Source organism: Heteronotia binoei, chromosome 1, assembly GCF_032191835.1.
Source record: "Heteronotia binoei isolate CCM8104 ecotype False Entrance Well chromosome 1, APGP_CSIRO_Hbin_v1, whole genome shotgun sequence".
NCBI lineage: Eukaryota > Metazoa > Chordata > Lepidosauria > Squamata > Gekkonidae > Heteronotia > Heteronotia binoei.
The window spans coordinates 136,276,592-136,295,808 of NC_083223.1; positions in this window are offsets into that span (position 1 = coordinate 136,276,592).

The following is a 19,217-nucleotide window of genomic DNA, read 5'->3' on the forward strand; positions in this document are numbered from 1 at the left end:
AACATCTTTCCAGTCCTTACCTGGCCCCAGTGCATGGCTTTTTAGTCCTCATGTTGAGGAGCAGATTCAGTATCAGGTAGAAGATAATAACAGTTAATTGCTATATAAATATGTAAATAAATTTCACTTGTTTTTTCATATGTTTCTTTGAGTACTTTTAGTTGAGAAATCACTTTATTAAAGTAAATAATTTCTTTTAAAAGTAGGTGGGTAAGCTGCAGGTGAAGGAGCAGGACTGAAAAATACCCACCAGAATTGCTAGATTAATTATCAATTGTGAAGAAGAAGAAGAAGAAGAAGAAGAAGAAGAAGAAGAAGAAGAAGAAGAAGAAGAAGAAGAAGAAGAAGAAGAAGAAGAAGAAGAAGAAGAAGAAGAAGAATTAGCAGTAATGTCTTCTTTTTAAAGAGAGTTATAGCTGCACTTCTATGGACTAACTATATATTGTCAATGAGCTGTCTCACCATTCCTAGTAATTTAGAAGTAAACAAACCTTGTCGGGCATAGATCATTATGAGAACTAGTTCATATTGTTTTGTCTTCATAGATAAATTAGGATTACTGGGTGCTTGGTTATTGTAGTACTGCCACCTGGTGCTTTAAGTAGGTAGTATGCAACAAGAAAGGAAGGGAGAATTCCAAATAGAATTTACTTAATTTGCTGAAAAGTGTTGTCAAAAATAGTACTTCCTCTTCTAACTTTGACTGCTAAACCCACTGAAATTATACCAAAATTTGTTGGTGCTGAAAATTGTTTTCATTGGATTTTGGACCTTGCAAACATTGTTATAATGATTCCCGTCTCTTAAATATCATATTATCTCAAAGTGCAACACCTTGTGTTTGTTTGTGTCATTCTTATCTTGCACTTTCTCTTGCACTAGCTGTTAGGGTCCCAGCAGCAATGTCCAAAATGGAGGAGGGAATCGTATGTCTCCTCTTGGGTCAGCTCAAGGGTGACTGCAAAAAAATGGGCAGTGGGCTTGGCAGGTGGGCTTGGCAGCCTCATGGTGATGCTTGGCAATCTCCCAGAATTACAGCTGATCTCTACACTACAGACACCATTTCCCTTGGAGAAAATGGCTGCTTTGGAGGTGGCCCCTATGCACTATATCCACTTAGGTCCTTCATCTTCCCAAACCCTGCCATCCCTAGACTTTACTCCCAATCTCCTGGAATTTTCAACCTGCAGTTGGCAACCCTAGGTACAAGACTGATGCTTTCTATCCTCCCAAGTGCCACCTTTCTGCTGATTTTGCACCCTATTTGGCTGCTAGGGTCTCATGGACAGTGCCTGAAACCTGACTATCTTTTTAAATTTCCCCTCTTTTCAATATCTCCCCTTGTCCACTCAAATCCATTTCTGTGCTCCATCCATTCTTCAACTGAATTTCTTGCTACGGTACCCTTCTTGTAGCAGCCTGGGCTCTGGTGTTTCTGCATTTCAGTTTTCTTACGTCCTATTAAGATATCTCTCAAGTGGCAGACTTGGCAGGTTTGTATGACAGATTAAACTTGGCATCATAGACAATTCGCATGTCATCCTCATAATGGTGGGAGAAGACTGAAGGAAGGAGCAAGCTTATGTCTTACAAAACTTAATAAGAGCCATACCACAGAATTCCTTGTACCAGGAGGGTAAGCAAGATACTGCCTCCCTAAAGGAGGCCTGAACACAGGGACAGCAGCTGTATGGAAAGTGAGCGCTGTATGGTTTTGACTTACCTACTAATCAGTGGTACCTTTAGGGATGGCTTGGCAGTTGCTGGGAGTGGTTGCCAATTATTAATTCTGCCATGAATGAATAAGTACTTTGACAAACAATACATGAGGCTAACTGCTGTCCCTTGTGATTGTAGCAAAGACTCCTACTCCTTACCCTTTGCATGTATTTTGGGCAGGACATTTTTTGTAGAAAAAGCCCAGAATGAACTCATTTGCATATTAGGCCACACCCCCTGACATCACCATTGTTTCATGCAGGGCTTTTTTTTTTTTTTTTAGAAAAAGCCCAGCAGGAACTCATTTCAACACACCCTGATGCCAAGCAATCCAGAATTGTGTTCCTGTTCAAAAAAAGCCCTGACTTACAGCATTCAGGCAACGAAGAGTCTGACCAGAGCAAATGGAGGTGGGCAGGAGAGTCATTTAGCCTGGGCCTCAAGTTTAAAAGGTGCATCAGTTGCAGATTAATGGATTAGTGCAGGGGTGTTGAACTCATTTGTTATGAGGGCCAGATCTGACATAAATGAGACCTTGTCGGACTGGGCCATGTTGGACCAGGCCATGTGTGTACCTATTTAAGATTAGGTAGTAGAAATATAAACTTTATAAAGGACACAAACACTGATAAAGATGCTTAAATGCTTAAAACATTAGTACTCGGCTTTAAAGGTGCTTTCTTTGTATTTCTCCCATGGGATCCAGGGAACTGGGCAAAGGAAGCTCTGGCTCTTTCCTTCCTTCCCCAGAGGACCAGGAGGGGGAGGAGTCTCAACCAATAGAAGGAAGAGAGGCTTGGCTCAGTAGCTCTGCTGTGATATTGAGAGAGCCTGGCAAAGCAAGCTCTGCCTCCCTCCTTCCTCCCCAAAGGAGGAGCCTCAGCCAATGGAGAAAATAGAGGTTTTGCTCTGTAGCTCCTGTGCAATTGAGCAAGCCTTGTAAAGCAAGCTGTAATGCAGAAGGAAACAAGAGAGAAGGAGAAGGAAGTAGATGACAGCCAGTTGTTTGGGGGCCTGATAGAAACCCTCTGGGGGCCTGATTCAGCCCCCAGGCTGCAAATTTGACACCCCATGTTTTACACAGGAAAAGGCTAGCAAAGCATCAAGTAAGTAAAATATTGAAAGTATGTTTCACTCTTTCTTTAATACCTTATTTTGTTTTCACATCTCATCACTAAAAAAATATTATAGAATCATAGAGTTGGAAGGGACCTCTAGGGTCATCTAGTCCAACCCCCTGCACAGTGCAGGAAACTCACAAACACCTCCCCCTAAATCCACAGGATCTTCATTGCTGTCAGATGGCCATCTAGCCTCTGTTTAAAAACCTCCAAGGAAGAGAGCCCACTACCTCTTGAGGAAGCCTGTTCCACTGAGGAATAGTTGCTAGGGGCTTCAAAACTTGGACCCCTGAGAAAGCCTGATCCTGTATGTATTTCCTATTTAGGAATAGTCTTTTAATGTTATGGCATTCTTCTACTTTATTAGGATATTCACAAAACAAAAGCTATCTGCACTTATATGCATAAATTGATTTTTATTGCCATGGTGGTTAACATCTTCAGCCTTGTTAAAAAAGCCACAAGGATTTTTTTTTGTTTCCGAAATAGCAATTGTATAAAATAGCAGCATTATAAAAAATAAAATAAAATTCTACCAGACTGGTCCACAAATGATCAGGCTGTACAGCAATGGAGGAAGCAACAGAGGAAGAAATCAAGTCGGCTTTCCTGTGCCTGCCAAACCATCCCCTCCTTTGTTATCTCAACAGTATATCCTGCCAGCAAATGAATGGCACAGTAAGAGGGGGCTAAAAAGGCCAGCTTCTGTTCACTGGGGACTAAAGTGATTATGGCTGTGATGTCAAAAGACCTTTCCCAATCTTTGATAAGGCACAATGATACTGAAATGTGTAATGCCTATTGTTTGACTGGGTCACGCCCAGTGTCTAGAGTCATGCTGCTTTGGTTTTTTAACTACGCCAAAAATAAATCTAATCTCAGTGTCAGAAAAGTTATTTTTTCCCATCTGACATGTTCAAGTTTTTATTTAGCAAAATGGCAAAGGGTTAAAATTCATAATTGTGGCCAAATGCCTCAGCAGGGCTAAACCTGGCTATCCCTTGTAATCGTTTCATGATGAACCAACAAGACCCTTATTCTGGTAGGCAAAGTAAGGACAGTAACTGAAGTCAAACAAGTCATCTATCCAAGATGATTTTGTGTGAAAACTGGAAGCTGCATCAAACATTTGGTTGGCTAAGGCGTGAAGCTAGCCCATTCACCACTAGCATAATTTATAGTTCGTTTCCACAGGTTTATTTATTTCTTTCCCCTAGTTTCCCCCATCTGGAAAGACAACACTGGACACCCTATAACTCTTATTCTGCAACTCTCCATTCTTTTGGTAGTTCACTGGTCTTTTCAGAATACATACTGGATGGGAATTCATGGCCCAGAAGGAGAACAGCCTTTGTTTCCTGAGCAAAACTGTCCCTGGAAGCTGTGCTGTTAATGTACTAACATATGGATAATTACATCCACTTATTTAATGTAAATAGTATTCATTATCTGTAATTTATATAAATAGCAACAATTATGTGATCCAGGAATTTTCATGATGCATTGAGTTTTCACAAGATAGCCTCAGGATTCTGAGGAAAAGATCTTGATGCATTCAGCATAGTGTACAATCCTGCAGCAGATAAAAAGGCTTTCTGTGTAACTGTTTCCTCAGCAGCACAGACACACACACCAGATAAATTCCACTGTGTCATACGCCTTGGAGCACTCTGCTAACTCAATACTTCTTCAGTGATTACAGAAAATGAGAGTTTGGGGAACTGAACTGGTCCTCTGCATCTGAATGGTTCTTCCAATTTAAAAGGTGTGTTGTGAAAAAAGAGATAGATGATATAGACAGACAGACAGACTGACATAACACTTTGCGTTGAGACATTCTTTTGGTCTCTCATTTTGACAGTTAAACTGTTGTCTGTTAAAGTGACTGCTAAGTGTCTGGAGCCAAATCAAGTTGTGCATGAACAGTCTCACACTTCCTCATGGGAACTGTTGTTTATTGTCTCCCACCCAGAATCTATAAAAACTTATTTTAAAAACTACTCAATGGAATGTATATCAGAGCTTTTTGCGATGGCACCAACAGTGGCAACTAAAATGAAAGACAGCCCAGATCTCCTGATCCAGGATAAAATTGGACCAAGGGAAGGCAAATTGAAACCGACAAATGCTTGAAAAGGTCACTTTAATTGCCGCAATCCTAGAAGAACACATGTAGAACACGGGCCTGTGAGATGGGACGGCTGTGGCGCCATGTGGTTACTCATCACCTTGACCAGCTGGTCGTAGGTGGCCCTTGTAAGGGTGGTCGGCGCAATGAGTCGCTTCATCAGCCAGATGGTCTCCACACTGCACAAACTCAGGAGAAGTGCCTTCTTCTCTGCCGCTGCCTCCATTTTGTGCAGCTCTATGTAGTAGTTGATCTGGTCCACCCATGATTCCCATAAGTCGGACCAGGTGACGTCGAATGCCGGTAGGGTTTGTCCTGGAGCACTAGCCATGACCTCGGCCATGGAAGCACTAGAGCTCGGATCGCAGGGCTTGCAGGCAGCTGGAGGCTGCTCTCTGCTCACCAGAATCCCATCCTCGTCGCCAGTGTAATGTACTGAAGTCAGAGACGTTCAGAAGGCAACATGCTTTATTAGCGAGTACATCACAAAGACAACATGGCGGGGCCGGGTCCCCTGTTATATACATTTCCTGGAACAACCTTCTTCTTGGTCATTTCCTGGAACAACCTTCAATCCTGGCCAGTTAAACTTCCCGCCACTGATTGTCATAGGCGGGCTGCGTTCGTCCCTTCCAGGTACCGCCAACAGGTGCACTGTGCTGTACTTTCCGGGACGAATGCCAGACACGACAGTGGGTGTCCCCCACAGGCTGGTGGATTCCCAAATCACCCCAAGAATCATCACCTTCCTCACCTCATCCTCCATACACTGAGCTTGCTTCAGTGTATGGAGTGCTGGTCTCCAGTCAGAATGGAGTGACCTCCCTGGTGGTTAAAGAAATAATTGTCGCAAACTGGGCTAGCACCTTGTGCATCTGTGTCCTTTGCTTAGCTGCAAGGCAGGGAGCAAGTGTCAGCTCTTGCACCCCCCCTCAGCTCCCTGCACACAGATCAATAGGTCACTCCCCCACCAATAGTCTCTTCTAAAAGGAAGCCACCTTCCCCATTGGATGGAAGGTGCAACCTCCTCCTGGTGCATCTTCCCTGTTGTACTTGGATAGTGGGCCATCTCCTCCCCACAACTGCAAATGCACAGTCTTTCTCAGGCAAGGGATGACCTCCCCCGCTCCAGGTCCTCCCCTCCTCAAGCATCAGCCAGAGGCTTAGGGAAATAGGGAGGCTTTCCCTTCTAGGAAATTGTGTTCTCCCACCTTCATTTTTCTGTGCCTTGCTCCTGCCTCTCTTGCCAGCTGCTTTTCAGCTCCTGATGACTGTTTCCATCCTGATGGGCGATGGGGGGCAAGTCCATCCCAATTTTGAACTTAAATGGATGGATCCAGTGGACCAGCACTTTGCACAGCATCAGCTGGCACTGATAAGTGATTTACATCCTGGCCATGAGAAGTATAATGGCTGGACTGGACACAAAAATTTGTTAGGGATATACTGTGCTTGGCTAAGGAGGCTTGCATGAATCAAGGATCACTCTTCCCCCAGATGGTAGGCTATCCACACCTCCTTGTTGCCCACTTGAATACATTCCCCCTTCTCTGGTCTAGTCCTTCACTCTGTACTGCAATCCAACACACTTTTAATAGGGTTGACCTCACTCAGCTTCTCTCACCTGTCCTGCAAGGTAGGACAGTCCTTGAGCAGATGCTTTTCTGGGTTGCAATTAAAACATCTATTTTTAAAAAAAAAACAATTTTATTGGTAATGTATGGTAATAAATCTATATCTTACATCTTTAAAAAAAGGCTTCTTTTATCTACCCCATATATTACTTTCTACCCACCCCTCCCCCCGTTACTTGACCCCCGCCGGTGTTATTTACTTAAAATGCTAATATTTAAAGGTACCCTTAACTATTAAAACAAAAATTTATATTCTTCTTCTTTTTAAAACTTAATCATTATCAAAGATTGTCCAATGTCCTTTTATTTTCCACTTTTTCTACATATCTTCTAAACTTTTTCCATTCCGTCTTAAAAACTTCTAAATCATAGTTTCTTAATTTTCTTGTTAATTTGTCCATTTCACTCCATGTCATAACTTTTATAATCCAATCCCATTTCTCTGGTATTTTTTCTTGCTTCCACAACTGTGCATACAATGTCCTAGTGGCTGAGAGCAAGTACCAGATTAAAGTTCTATCTTCTTTTGGAAATGTTTCCATTTGTAGTCCCAACAGAAAAGTCTCTGCAACTTTGTTAAACTCATATCCCAAGATCTTAGAAATCTTTTGCTGAATCATCTGCCAAAACATTTTAGTTCTTTCACAAGTCCACCACATATGGTAGAAAGAACCTTCATGCTTTTTACATTTCCAACATGTCTGGCATCTTATTATTCATCTTTGCCAATTTTTTAGGAGTTATATACCATCTATACATCATCTTAAAACAGTTTTCTTTAATACTTTGACATGTTGAAAGTTTCATAGAGTTCTTCCACAAATATTTACATTAATTGCCCATTTAATCATTTGCGATTTCACTACTTCATCTTCTGTAGACCATTGTAGAAGTAATTTATATACTTTTGAAATTAATTTATCATTGTCTCCAAGCAGAACTTTTTCCAATTCTGTTTGCTCTTTCCTTATTCCTTCCGTTTTAATATCATTCTCCACCAAGCTCTTTATTTGTTGCATTTGAAACCAATCATATTTATGATTCAACTCTTCAGCAGTTTTCAGTTCTATTTTGCCACATTGTAATTTAATTATTGATTATATGACAAACACTTTTCTTCGCCTATCTCAGCCGTTATTTTTATTACTTCAGCTGGCACTATCCATAACGGTCTTCTCTCATCTCCATATTTCTTGTATTTAATCCATGTATTTAGCAAATTATTTCTTATAATGGCGAGAGAAAAAACCGTCCATCTTCTTTTTTCCATAATACAAATACACGTGCCAGCCAAATTTATTTCCATAACCTTCCAACACTAAATTTTTTTTGTTTAACAACATTATCCATTCGTTCATCCACACTAAACAAACTGCTTACTGATATAATTTTAAATTTGGCAGTTGAAACCCACCTCTTTCTTTCGCATCTGTCAAAATTTTCATTTTAATCCTTGGTTTCTTCCCAGCCCACACAAATTCTGAGATTTTCCTTTGCCATTTATCAAATTGTTTGCCATCCTTCACAATAGGAATAGTTTGAAACAAATACATTATTCTTGGTAAGATATTCATTTTGATTGCAGCTATTCTACCCAACAATGACAAATTAAGCTTATTCCATTTTAACATGTCTTCATCCATTTTACGCCATAACTTCTCATAATTATTTTTAAACAGATCAATATTCTTCATTGTTATCTCCAATTTTACCTTAGAGGTGACTTCACAACCCGTTAATTCTTGTTGCTTGTTCATCTGCATATTTTTACACAGAATTTTTGATTTTTCTCTATTAACACAAAGTCCTGCCAACTCCCCATACTCTTGTATTTTAGCTAGCAGCAAAGGTGTAACTTGTATGGGGTTTTCATTTATAAACATTATATCATCAGCAAAAGCTCTGTATTTTTCTAAGCAAATCCTTTTATTCTTAATCCTTCTATTTCTTTTTCTTCTTGGATCTGCATCAATAATATTTTAAGAGTAATTATAAACAACAATGGTGAAAGCAATTAAAACATCTCCAGGGGTTCAACTCCTTCCTTGCTGGCTTGGGGCTGGATGAAGAGCGCTGGAGAAGAGATTATGCTTTGGCCCTGCGTGGACAAGAGCTCTCCACTAGACTTCCTCTGTCTCCTGTGCCCTTGCTTCTGTTCTGCTTCTCCATATGGTCAGCCAGCATGAACAATAGGGAAACTAAACTAGGGGAAGGGGTACACCATCCACCCACTGGGGAAGGTGGCTTGTGTGCCAGGACTCACCAGCAGCTACAGCAGCAGCTTTCTTCCCGCTCACCCATCTGTTAAGCAATTGCAGAGCCCTCAGAATCTGGTGGCACAGGGGTCCCCAGTACTTCTGTGCAAGGCTTGAAACTGTTACATAAGAAGAGCCCTGATGGATCTGACCAATAGTCCTTTTCTAGTCCTTTTGTCCATCCTGAACCTACTGCTCATCAGCCTCATGGATGCCCTTGAGTATAATGGGAGGGGGGATTCTTTGTCAACTCTCTCCACCCCATATGTCATTTCACAGCCTTCTAGATTTTAAATAAAATGGGGAACATCTGTGAGGGGAGTTAAAACCAATCCCTTCCATACAGCACCTCACTCACTCCAGTGGTTTCAGCAGGGCTTTTTGTGAGCAGGAACGCATAGGAACACAGTTCCTGCTGGCTTGGTGTCAGGGTGTGTGGCCTAATATGCAAATGAATTCTTGCTGGGCTTTTTTTCTACCAAAAAAGCCCTGGGTTTCAGCATTCTTCTCGCAGTCTAGTTTTGAAAGTCAAAAGGGGAGATGGTTTCCTGTGGTAAAATGGGCCTCACAGACACATTGTTTTACTGTAGGGGCATGGAGTTTACTCAGCCCATATCTCAAGCTGCTCAGTGAGTACTACCTGTCTCCATCTTTATTCCACCCCCTAACACACTGGTGGAGTCAATAGAGTTGATAGGGGATGAGACGTATAATATAGTGGGTTCAAAGCAATGAACAGGAGAGGTGGTAGTGATAATAGCTCTTTATTTCAGTACAGCATAGTATAGGGCTGCACTATTAGACTGATGAATGGAGCCAACTTATATATGCTTCAAAGTTCCCGCACTAGCATGCCGTTGGGCCATTCAAACTGGCCAGGGGCTCCTGATTGGAGCAGGGCAACAGGTATTTGGATCCTGCTGTCCTTTGTTCCTGAGTCCCCAAGCTCAGTCCTTACGGGTCCAATGAGCCAGGCAGGAACACACACAATAGTCTTCACTTTGGTCTGCATACACAACAAGACGACAGGCAAAGATGCATTCGAACCAGCAGTTAAGATCTTAAGAATTCAGTTTTCTTTGGAGAAAGACAATTGGAAGGATAATAATAATAATAAATTTTATTTATATCCCGCCCTCCCCGCCTAGGCAGGCTCAGGGCGGCTAACAACAGTTCAATAAAATTATACAATATAGAATATACAATATAAGGTGATTTAAAACAACATTGAAATTATACATTAATTTAAAACAACAATCTAAAACCAGTTCGAATGTCTGGGTCATTCCATAATTTAAACGGCGGTGATCTTCCTGATGTTATTCTGTACACTTATATTATGGCAGGGGTCACTAGATAAATCATTGGTGGATTAAACAGCCATCCTATCAACGTCTACAAAAGCCTGCTTGAAAAGGATGGTCTTACAGGCCCTGCGGAATTGGTCCAAATTCCGCAGGGCCCGTACCTCCTCTGGAAGTTGATTCCAAAGGCACGGGGCTATAACAGAGAAGGCCCGTGCCCGTGTACTCTGTAATTTTGCCTCCTTTGGCCCAGGGATAGTCAGCGTGTTCTTCCCTGCTGACCTCAGTGCTCTTTGGGGCTCATATGGGGAGAGACGGTCCCTCAGGTAGGCAGGTCCTCGGCCATATAGGGCTTTAAAGGTGATAACCAGCACTTTGTATTGGACCCGGTATGTAACTGGCAGCCAGTGCAGTTCACGCAGCCCCGGCTGTATATGCTCCCATTTCGGGAGTCCTAATAACAACCTGGCCGCTGCGTTCTGCACTAGCTGCAGCTTCCGGGTTCGACACAAAGGCAGCCCCATGTAGAGGGCATTGCAGTAGTCTAGTCTTGAGGTGACCGTCGCGTGGATCACTGTTGCCAGGTCCCGGCGCTCCAGGAGAACTGGAAGATGTGGCATCAGCTAATGTTAGACCAGTTAGAGTCGTGGAAGGGTGTCTCACAACTCCACAGAAGGTGCAATATTTTGTGTCAGTGGGTAATTTAGTGGATGTGTTTCCCCCACTTGAAAGGTTGGTGTTGGATGTAACAAGGAAAGTATTTAAATGGCTACTTGGACAACATTCCCGTTAGCTGGAGTGGTGACTTATTGGCGGCAAAATAATGGAGGAATAGGGCTGTTAGGCACTGGTATATGATTTCTTTGTATTTTTCTTTGTACAAACTGAGGAGTGTGGCAAAAGGATAGAGATGCAACTTTACCCGCATTGTAAGGTAGACAGATTTGGGACATTTTTGTATGTAGTTGAATAGAGGCATGTTGGGGTGAGGAGTGGTGGCTACACACTTGACTGTTGCTGTAACCCAATCGTTATCAATTTTTTTGGTGGAAGCCATTCAAGAAGCTATTAAAAGGTATGGGATAGTGACCTCCTGGATTTAAAAGATTTGTTTTAGCAAACAGGACAATTATATTGGACAGCATTGGATCAGAATAAGCTCCAACTATGTGATCAATGAAAAATTTTCAGAATATTTTAGCAGACATACCTGATTCTGACCTTTTGTGACCGGACTATCCCTTGCGTCTATAGAGCTCTAAGGTGGTGAGCTTATGAACAGGTTTTGCAGATGGGAGCAAAGGTTTTGGCCCTTCCACGGATTGACTGAAGGGTCCAAAGGGAGAATGTGTGGTCTTACTGGAATATCAACAAACAGTTCAGACTTTTGATGATTATCGAGACTTAACCTCTCTTGAAACCATCACTTATGATGTGATGAAGTGTATGGCTGTCAGGAGAGAGTGGGCTGCTGTGGGAAAAGGTTGCCACCTTTGCAAGAAGGGAAACTGTGTTCTGCAACCTTTTGAGCATCTATCAAGATAGTTTTAGTTTAGCCTCTGAGCATCCACAGAGTGCAAGTGCAACATTTGTCTTGTAAAGCTGTAGATTTTTTACATAGGTAAAACTGCGGAGTGTCATTTTATCACATACCTGTCATCCATGTTAAAAAACAGACTCCTATGTCCAACCCTGTGAAAGTAAAGATCTTTTCCCCAACTCCAGAACTGCCGCTAGCTTCAGATGTGAATAGGAGGCCACTTGAATACATATGTGTAAATACTGTCCCCACCCTCTCACACACAAAATCCTGGAGACATCTAGATTTGCTTGGAGTTTAACTTAAAAACGTGCCTTGTTATTTATTTATGTATTTAGCTACTAGCGGTAATAATGCAATTTCTGGAGGAAACAGCATGGAGAGAAAATGCTGTGGCCTGATCCAAATAATGCTTCCTAGTCCCCCCCCCAACTTATTTTAAGGAAAATTAAAGATACTGTGAGAGAATTAAAGATACTCTCAAGTTCTCCTCATGTACCCCTCACATTTCAACTGCTCTGGCCCTAAATACACACATACAGCTTTCTGTATATCTTGCTCTTATACCAACTCCAGTACACACATAATTAAGACAAAAGGAAGAGGACAGACACAGTCTGGCATCTGGGCACGTGGTATGTCTGCTTTCCTGCAGAGTGGCCTGTGCCAAAGCTTGCAAGCAAAACCATTCTAACTATGTCTAGCAGACATAGCAGCAAGAGAAGAGAACAGCAAGCACAGAAGAGCCACTACTTAAAGGCCTCCAGTACATGTTCCCTCTAAGCTGAGTTAGTGTGAGCTAGCTCACAGTTTTTTAGCTTCTGACTCACACATTTTTGTCTTAGCTCAGGAAAAATGGCCCCAGAGCAAACTAATTTATGCAGTAACCAAATTGCTTGCTCACAACTTTAATGCCAGTAGCTTACAAAGTAGATTTTTAAAGGATTTTTAGAGGGAGCTGTGAGGAACAGTCAAGGTCAGCAGGTAAACAGGGAACACTTAGAATTTTGTCACCTTTACCCAGTACCTCAGGAAACCAGAAATTAAAACTTGTCAGAAAATAAGGAAGGCACTGATAGCATTTCAAAGTCAAAAACCAAATATTAAGTTTATTAAGTACAGAAGGCAAGGAAGGGAGGAAATAATAACTGTTGGATGTTTATGAAAAATCATTTGGCAGGCAGGAATTCAAATAACAAATAATCTCAGAATACTAGAGATGTTGACAGGCTGAAGTTGTACTATAAAAACAAACAAACAAACAGTGTTTCCTTCACTCTGGATAACACTCTTAGTTAGAGAAAGACTTATAAAGTAGTTTCACTCAGATAGACAAAGGCAGAAATTGGACTTATAGGTGTTACCATCGCTTTGGGAAGACATAAGTTTATTTAGAGTCAGGTATCCTGGTATGAGTCTCATTCATTTAAACTTTTAGGCTGCCCAAAAAGGGCTTAGGGTGGCTTACATCAAGGTGAAAACACAAGAATTGATATCAGTTAAATTACATTAATGTTAAAACATGGTACAAAATCCCAGAATAAAAACAGTGCCAGATGGTGAAGAATTTGGATTAGAATTGCATCTCCCCAATGCATCTAGGAGGCAGATAAAGGGAGGGGGGACCCAGGAGCACCAGACTACTTGTTGTCCTGGCACTGTCCTCAACTAAAGGTTTGGTGGAAGAAACTTCTCTGCTTCACATGCCCTGCAGAAATATAGTAATTTGTGTAGGGCATGGATATTCTCCAACAGAAAGTTCCATTAAGGCAGGGACCAGAGCCAAGAAGGCCCTGGCCCTGGTTAAGGACAGCTGGATTTCTCCCAGGCCAGGGATCACCAGAAGATTTTTAGTGCCTGAGTGTAATGCTGTATGAGAATGAGGGCAGAAAGGGTTGCATTAGTGCTTAGTCCTCGTGGCCCCGCCTTACACTTTGGGGTCAGTCAGCAATTTTTTCCAGGGCAGTTTGGCAAGGGATCCTGAACGTTTTTGCCACCTTTTGGGCATGAAGTAGGGGTCATTGGGGATGTATGTTTGTGTGGGAGGTATTTGTAAATTTCCTGCATTGTGCCAGGGGGTTGGACTAGATGATCCTGGAGGTCCCTTCCAACTCTATGATTCTGTGATAAGGAAATAGTATGTATAACTAGGGCATTAATCATGAATGTGCTTTTAGATTAACTTTCCTGTGGTTTATTTTTTTCCATCTTTCATAGTAACATCTTTCCCCATAAAACACTGGCTTTGGGCAAGTTCTCCCTTATAATTTCATACCAGTGATAACTAAATATGATATGCTGTGTTTTGTTATTCTTTTATCTCAAGCAATATGTGAACACCTTTTGGACATGAAATGCTCTCCCATCCATTCACTTTATAAACAGAAAAGCTGTCAGTTACTGCATATTCTTGCCTGATAGATGTATGCAGGTCAAGTCTTATGAAAGGTGTTGTGCATGTATAAGTATTCCTTTAATTTAAATGAAAGACAAAAAAAGGCATGGTCTTGTTAACCACAGGATTATTCACTAGATGGTGCTGTTGTCTTCATAATAAACCATTTAGGTCCTCTGTTGTTTCCAGCAACTTATTTTACTTACAACATTTATACCCTACCGTTCTGCTTTGATCTGAGCTACCATGGCTGCTAAACTGATTAAACATAATGAAAACATGTATCAAAAGCCATTAAAAAAACCCAGAAACACGTCATTAAAACATTTTAAAGGAAGATAAAATACATATACAGTACAATACAATACGATACACACACATGACAACAATAATTAAAACATAGTGCAGGAAGGTGGGATCTTGAAACAAAATCATGTTCATCCACTGGTTGAAGATGAGAACTGGTGGGGACAGGTGTCTGGCACTTTGGACACCATAACTGAGAAGGCCCTCTGTGGGTCGCAACTTGCCAGCCACCCACCTAATCTCAGAAGGTGGGAGCACTCAAAGCCAGGCCTCAGAAGATGATGTGGTCCTTCAAGTGTGCCGGTCTCAAGCCATATAAAGCTTTAAAGATCAACACCAGCACCTCAAACTGTGTTCGGAAACAGACTGGGAGCCAGTGTAGATGGGTAAACACTGAAGTAATATGATCCCCCAAATCCACTCCGGTCAACATCCTGGCTGCAGTATTCTGCATCAATTGAAGTTTCTGAATGCTTTACAAGGGCAGCCCCATGAATAGTTCATTGCAGTCATTTAATCAAGATATATATATACCTTGACATAGATGGCTCAGTAAAGCCTGATCTTGTCAGATCTCAGAAGCACTAAGCAAGGTGGTCTCTGGCAAGTACTTGGATGGGAGACTTCCTTGAAATACCAGAGGCAGGAGGTGGGGGCAAGTTTTATTCAACTACCTCTCTGAATATCCTCCAGAGCCCCATTAGGGGTCAGTCACCAGAGGTCACAATGAAGTCACCAGGTGCACAAACACACTTAACACAAATATGTGCACACATGCACAGACACAAATACAAAAACACTCCAAAATAGGGTTACCAAGTCTCCTCAGCCCCGGAGCGCTCTAGCCGTTTGGGAGGGAAAAACTCTATGGTACCTATTGTACCATAGAGTTTCCCCTCCCAAATGGCTAGAGCGTCCTGGTATATGTTATAACCATGCATATGCATGAATATGTAAGCCGCCCTGAGCCCGCTTCGGTAGGGAGGGTGGGATATAAATGGAACTAAAAAAATAAAAACCATAGAATTTTCCCAGAAATGCCTAGAGCAACCGTCACCGGCACAATGATGTCACTTCCGGGTGATGTCATCGTGCCGGCGACGTAGGGGGAGGTTCCCCCTGCCGGCGCAATGTGGGCTGGTGGATTGGGAACCCCCACCTGGAACGGGGGCTTGGCAGCCCTACTCCAAAAAAGGATATATAAGGATAGTTCTAAAACAACACTAAGAATGCACAGCATTTGGGCACATTCTCCCTTATAACTTCATACTAGTGATAACTAAATATGATATGCTGTGTTTTGTTTTTGCTTTGTAAGTGATATATGAACACCTTTCAGGCATGAAATGCTTTCCCATCCATTCACTTTATAAACAGAATAGTGTTGTGTCTTGTATGTTCCCTCAGGAATCTTTACAACAACCAGGACTTTTTGGGTAGAAAAGGCCCAGCAGGAACTCATTTGCATATTAGGCCACACACCCCTGACATCACCATTGTTTCAGAGAGGGCTTAAAACCCCACAGCAGGAACTCATTTGCATATTAGACCACACACCCTAATACCAAACCAGTGTTCCTATGTGTTCCTTCTCAAAAGAAGCCCTGACAACAACTCTCTAATGTTGACCTTGATTGTTTCCATCATGCAAACAGGAGGACTGAGTGTGTTTTTCCTTGGTACAGTTAAAGGAGCTTTAGGCAGAAGAAAGATCTGAACATCAGCTCTAAACCCTTCATTAGAAGCATTTGCCCTTGGTGATAGAATATCACTCTCAGATCTGGCTCAGAATTATTACCCTGGGAAACCTAATCATAGAATCATTGAATCATAAAGTTGGAAGGGACCTCAAGGGTCATCTAGTCCAACCCTCTGCACAATGCAGGAAACTCACAAATACCTCCTCCTAAATTCACAGAAGGAGAGCCCACCATCTCCTGAGGAAGCCAGTTCCACTGAGGAATTGCTCTAACGGTCAGGAAGTTCTTCCTAATGTTGAGCCGGAAACTCTTTTGATTTAATTTCAACCCATTGCTTCTGGTCTTACCTTCTGGGACAGAAAACAATTCTGCGCCATCCTCTATATGACAGCCCTTCAAGTACTTGAAGATGGTGATCATATCACCTCTCAGCCGCCTCTTCTCCAGGCTAAACATTCCTGTGGGACACGGTATTCCTGGATATAAGTTATATCGGAAAGATACGGAGGGAAGGGCTGGAGGTGGGGTGGCTCTGTATGTCAGAGAGGGTATACGGTCCAGTAAAACTGAGGTCAGAGAATTAGATTCCCTTCTAGAAATGCTTTGGGTTGAAATAGAGGGCCCAAAAGGAAATTTAACTATGGGAGTTTGTTATCCCCCACCAAATCAAAAGAGAGAGGACGATTATAATATAATGGAAGGATTAAAGATAGCAGCTAAACGTAAAAACTGTGTCGTAATAGGTGATTTTAGCTACCCGCAGATTGATTGGATCAATATGTGTTCTGGTCGAGAGAAAGAGATTGAGTTTCTTGATGCTGTCAATGACTGTGCTATGGAGCAGATGGTCTCTGAACCTACCAGGGGTGGGGCGATCCTGGATTTGGTCCTAAGTAATGCCCAAGACTTGGTGAGAAATGTAAAAGTGATGGCACCGCTTGGGAGCAGTGACCATAACATTATCGATTTCACATTTGTATAAATAGAGAGTTGCCCCCAAAAGACCGGCACAACCACATTTAACTTTAAAAGGGGTAAATTCTCTGAGATGAGGAGGCATGTGAAGAGGAAACTGAAAGGAAAGGTAAATACAGTCAAAACCCTTGGGGAAGCTTGGAGGCTATTTAAAACTACAATCCTAGAAGCTCAGATAAAATATATACCACAAGTTAGGAAAGGCACAAACAGGTATAAGAAAAGGCCTGCATGGTTAACAAACAAAGTAATGGAAGCTGTAAAAGGAAAGAAGGACTCCTTAAGTGGTGGAAAGCTAGTCCGAGTGAGATTAATAAAAGGGAACACAGGCTGTGGCAAATCAAATGCAAGACTGTGATCAGGCAGGCAAAAAGGGACTATGAGGAGCATATTGCAAAAAACATAAAGACCAACAATAAAAATGTCTTCAAATATATTAGAAGCAGGAAACCAGCCAGGGAGGCAGTGGGGCGCTTAGATGACCAAGGGGTCAAAGGATTACTGAAGGAGGATAGGGAAATGGCTGAGAAGCTGAATGCATTTTTTGCCTCCATCTTCACTGTGGAAGACGAAAAGTGTTTGCCCACTCCAGAACCACTAATTTTTGAAGGGGTGTTGAAAGACCTGAGTCAGATTGAGGTGACAAGAGAGGAGGTCCTACAACTGATAGACAAATTAAAAATTAATAAGTCACCAGGTCCGGATGGCATGCATTCAAGAGTTCTGAAAGAGCTAAAAGTTGAACTTGTAGATCTTCTAACAAAAATATGTAATCTTTCATTGAAATCTGTCTCCGTTCCTGAGGACTGGAAGGTAGCAAATGTCACCCCCATCTTTAAAAAGGGTTCCAGAGGAGATCAGGGAAATTACAGGCCAGTCAGTCTGACTTCAATACTGGGAAAGTTGGTAGAAACCATTATCAAGGACAGAATGAGTAATAATAATAATACGTTTTTATTTATGCCCCGCCCTCCCCGCCGAAGCAGGCTCAGAGTAGGCACATTGATGAACACGGGTTATTGAGGAAGACTCAGCATGGGTTCTGTAAGGGAAGAACTTGCCTCACTAACCTGTTACATTTCTTTGAGGGGGTGAACGAACATGTGGACAAAGGAAACCCAATAGATGTTGTTTACCTTGACTTCCAGAAAGCTTTTGATAAAGTTCCTCATCAAAGGCTCCTTAGAAAGCTTGAGAGTCATGGAGTAAAAGGACAGGTTCTCTTGTGGATCAAAAACTGGCTAATTAATAGGAAGCAAAGAGTGAGTATAAATGGGCAGTCTTCGCAGTGGAGGATGGTAAACAGTGGGGTGCCGCAGGGCTCGGTAGTGGGTCCCATGCTCTTTAACTTGTTTATAAATGATTTGGAGTTGGGCGTGAGCAGTGAAGTGGCCAAGTTTGCGGATGACACTAAATTGTTCAGGGTGGTGAGAACCAGAGAGGATTGTGAGGAACTCCAAAGGGATTTGTTGAGGCTGGGTGAGTGGGCGTCAACATGGGGTTCAATGAGGTTCAATGTGGCCAAGTGCAAAGTAATGCACATTGGGGCCAAGAATCCCAACTACAAATATAAGTTGATGGGGTGTGAACTGGCAGAAACTGACCAAGAGAGAGATCTTGGGGTCATGGTAGATAACTCACTGAAAATGTCAAGACTGTGCGATTGCAATAAAAAAGGCCAACGCCATGCTGGAATTATTAGGAAGAGAATTGAAAACAAATTGGCCAGTATCATAATGCCCCTGTATAAATCGATGGCGTGGTCTCATTTGGAATACTGTGTGAAATTCTGGTCACCGCACCTCAAAAAGGATATTATAGCATTGGAAAAAGTACAGAAAAGGGCAACTAGAATGATTAAAGATTTGGAACACTTTTCCTATGAAGAAAGGTTAAAACCCTTGGGGCTCTTTAGCTTGGAAAAACGTCGACTGCGGGGTGACATGATAGAGGTTTACAAGATAATGAATGGGATGGAGAAAGTAGAGAAAGAAGTACTTTTCTCCCTTTCTCACAATACAAGAACTCGTGGGCATTCGATGAAATTGCTGAGCAGTCAGGTTAAAACGGATAAAAGGAAGTACTTCTTCACTGCCACAGGAGGTGGTGGCGGCTACAAGCATAGCCAGCTTCAAGAGGG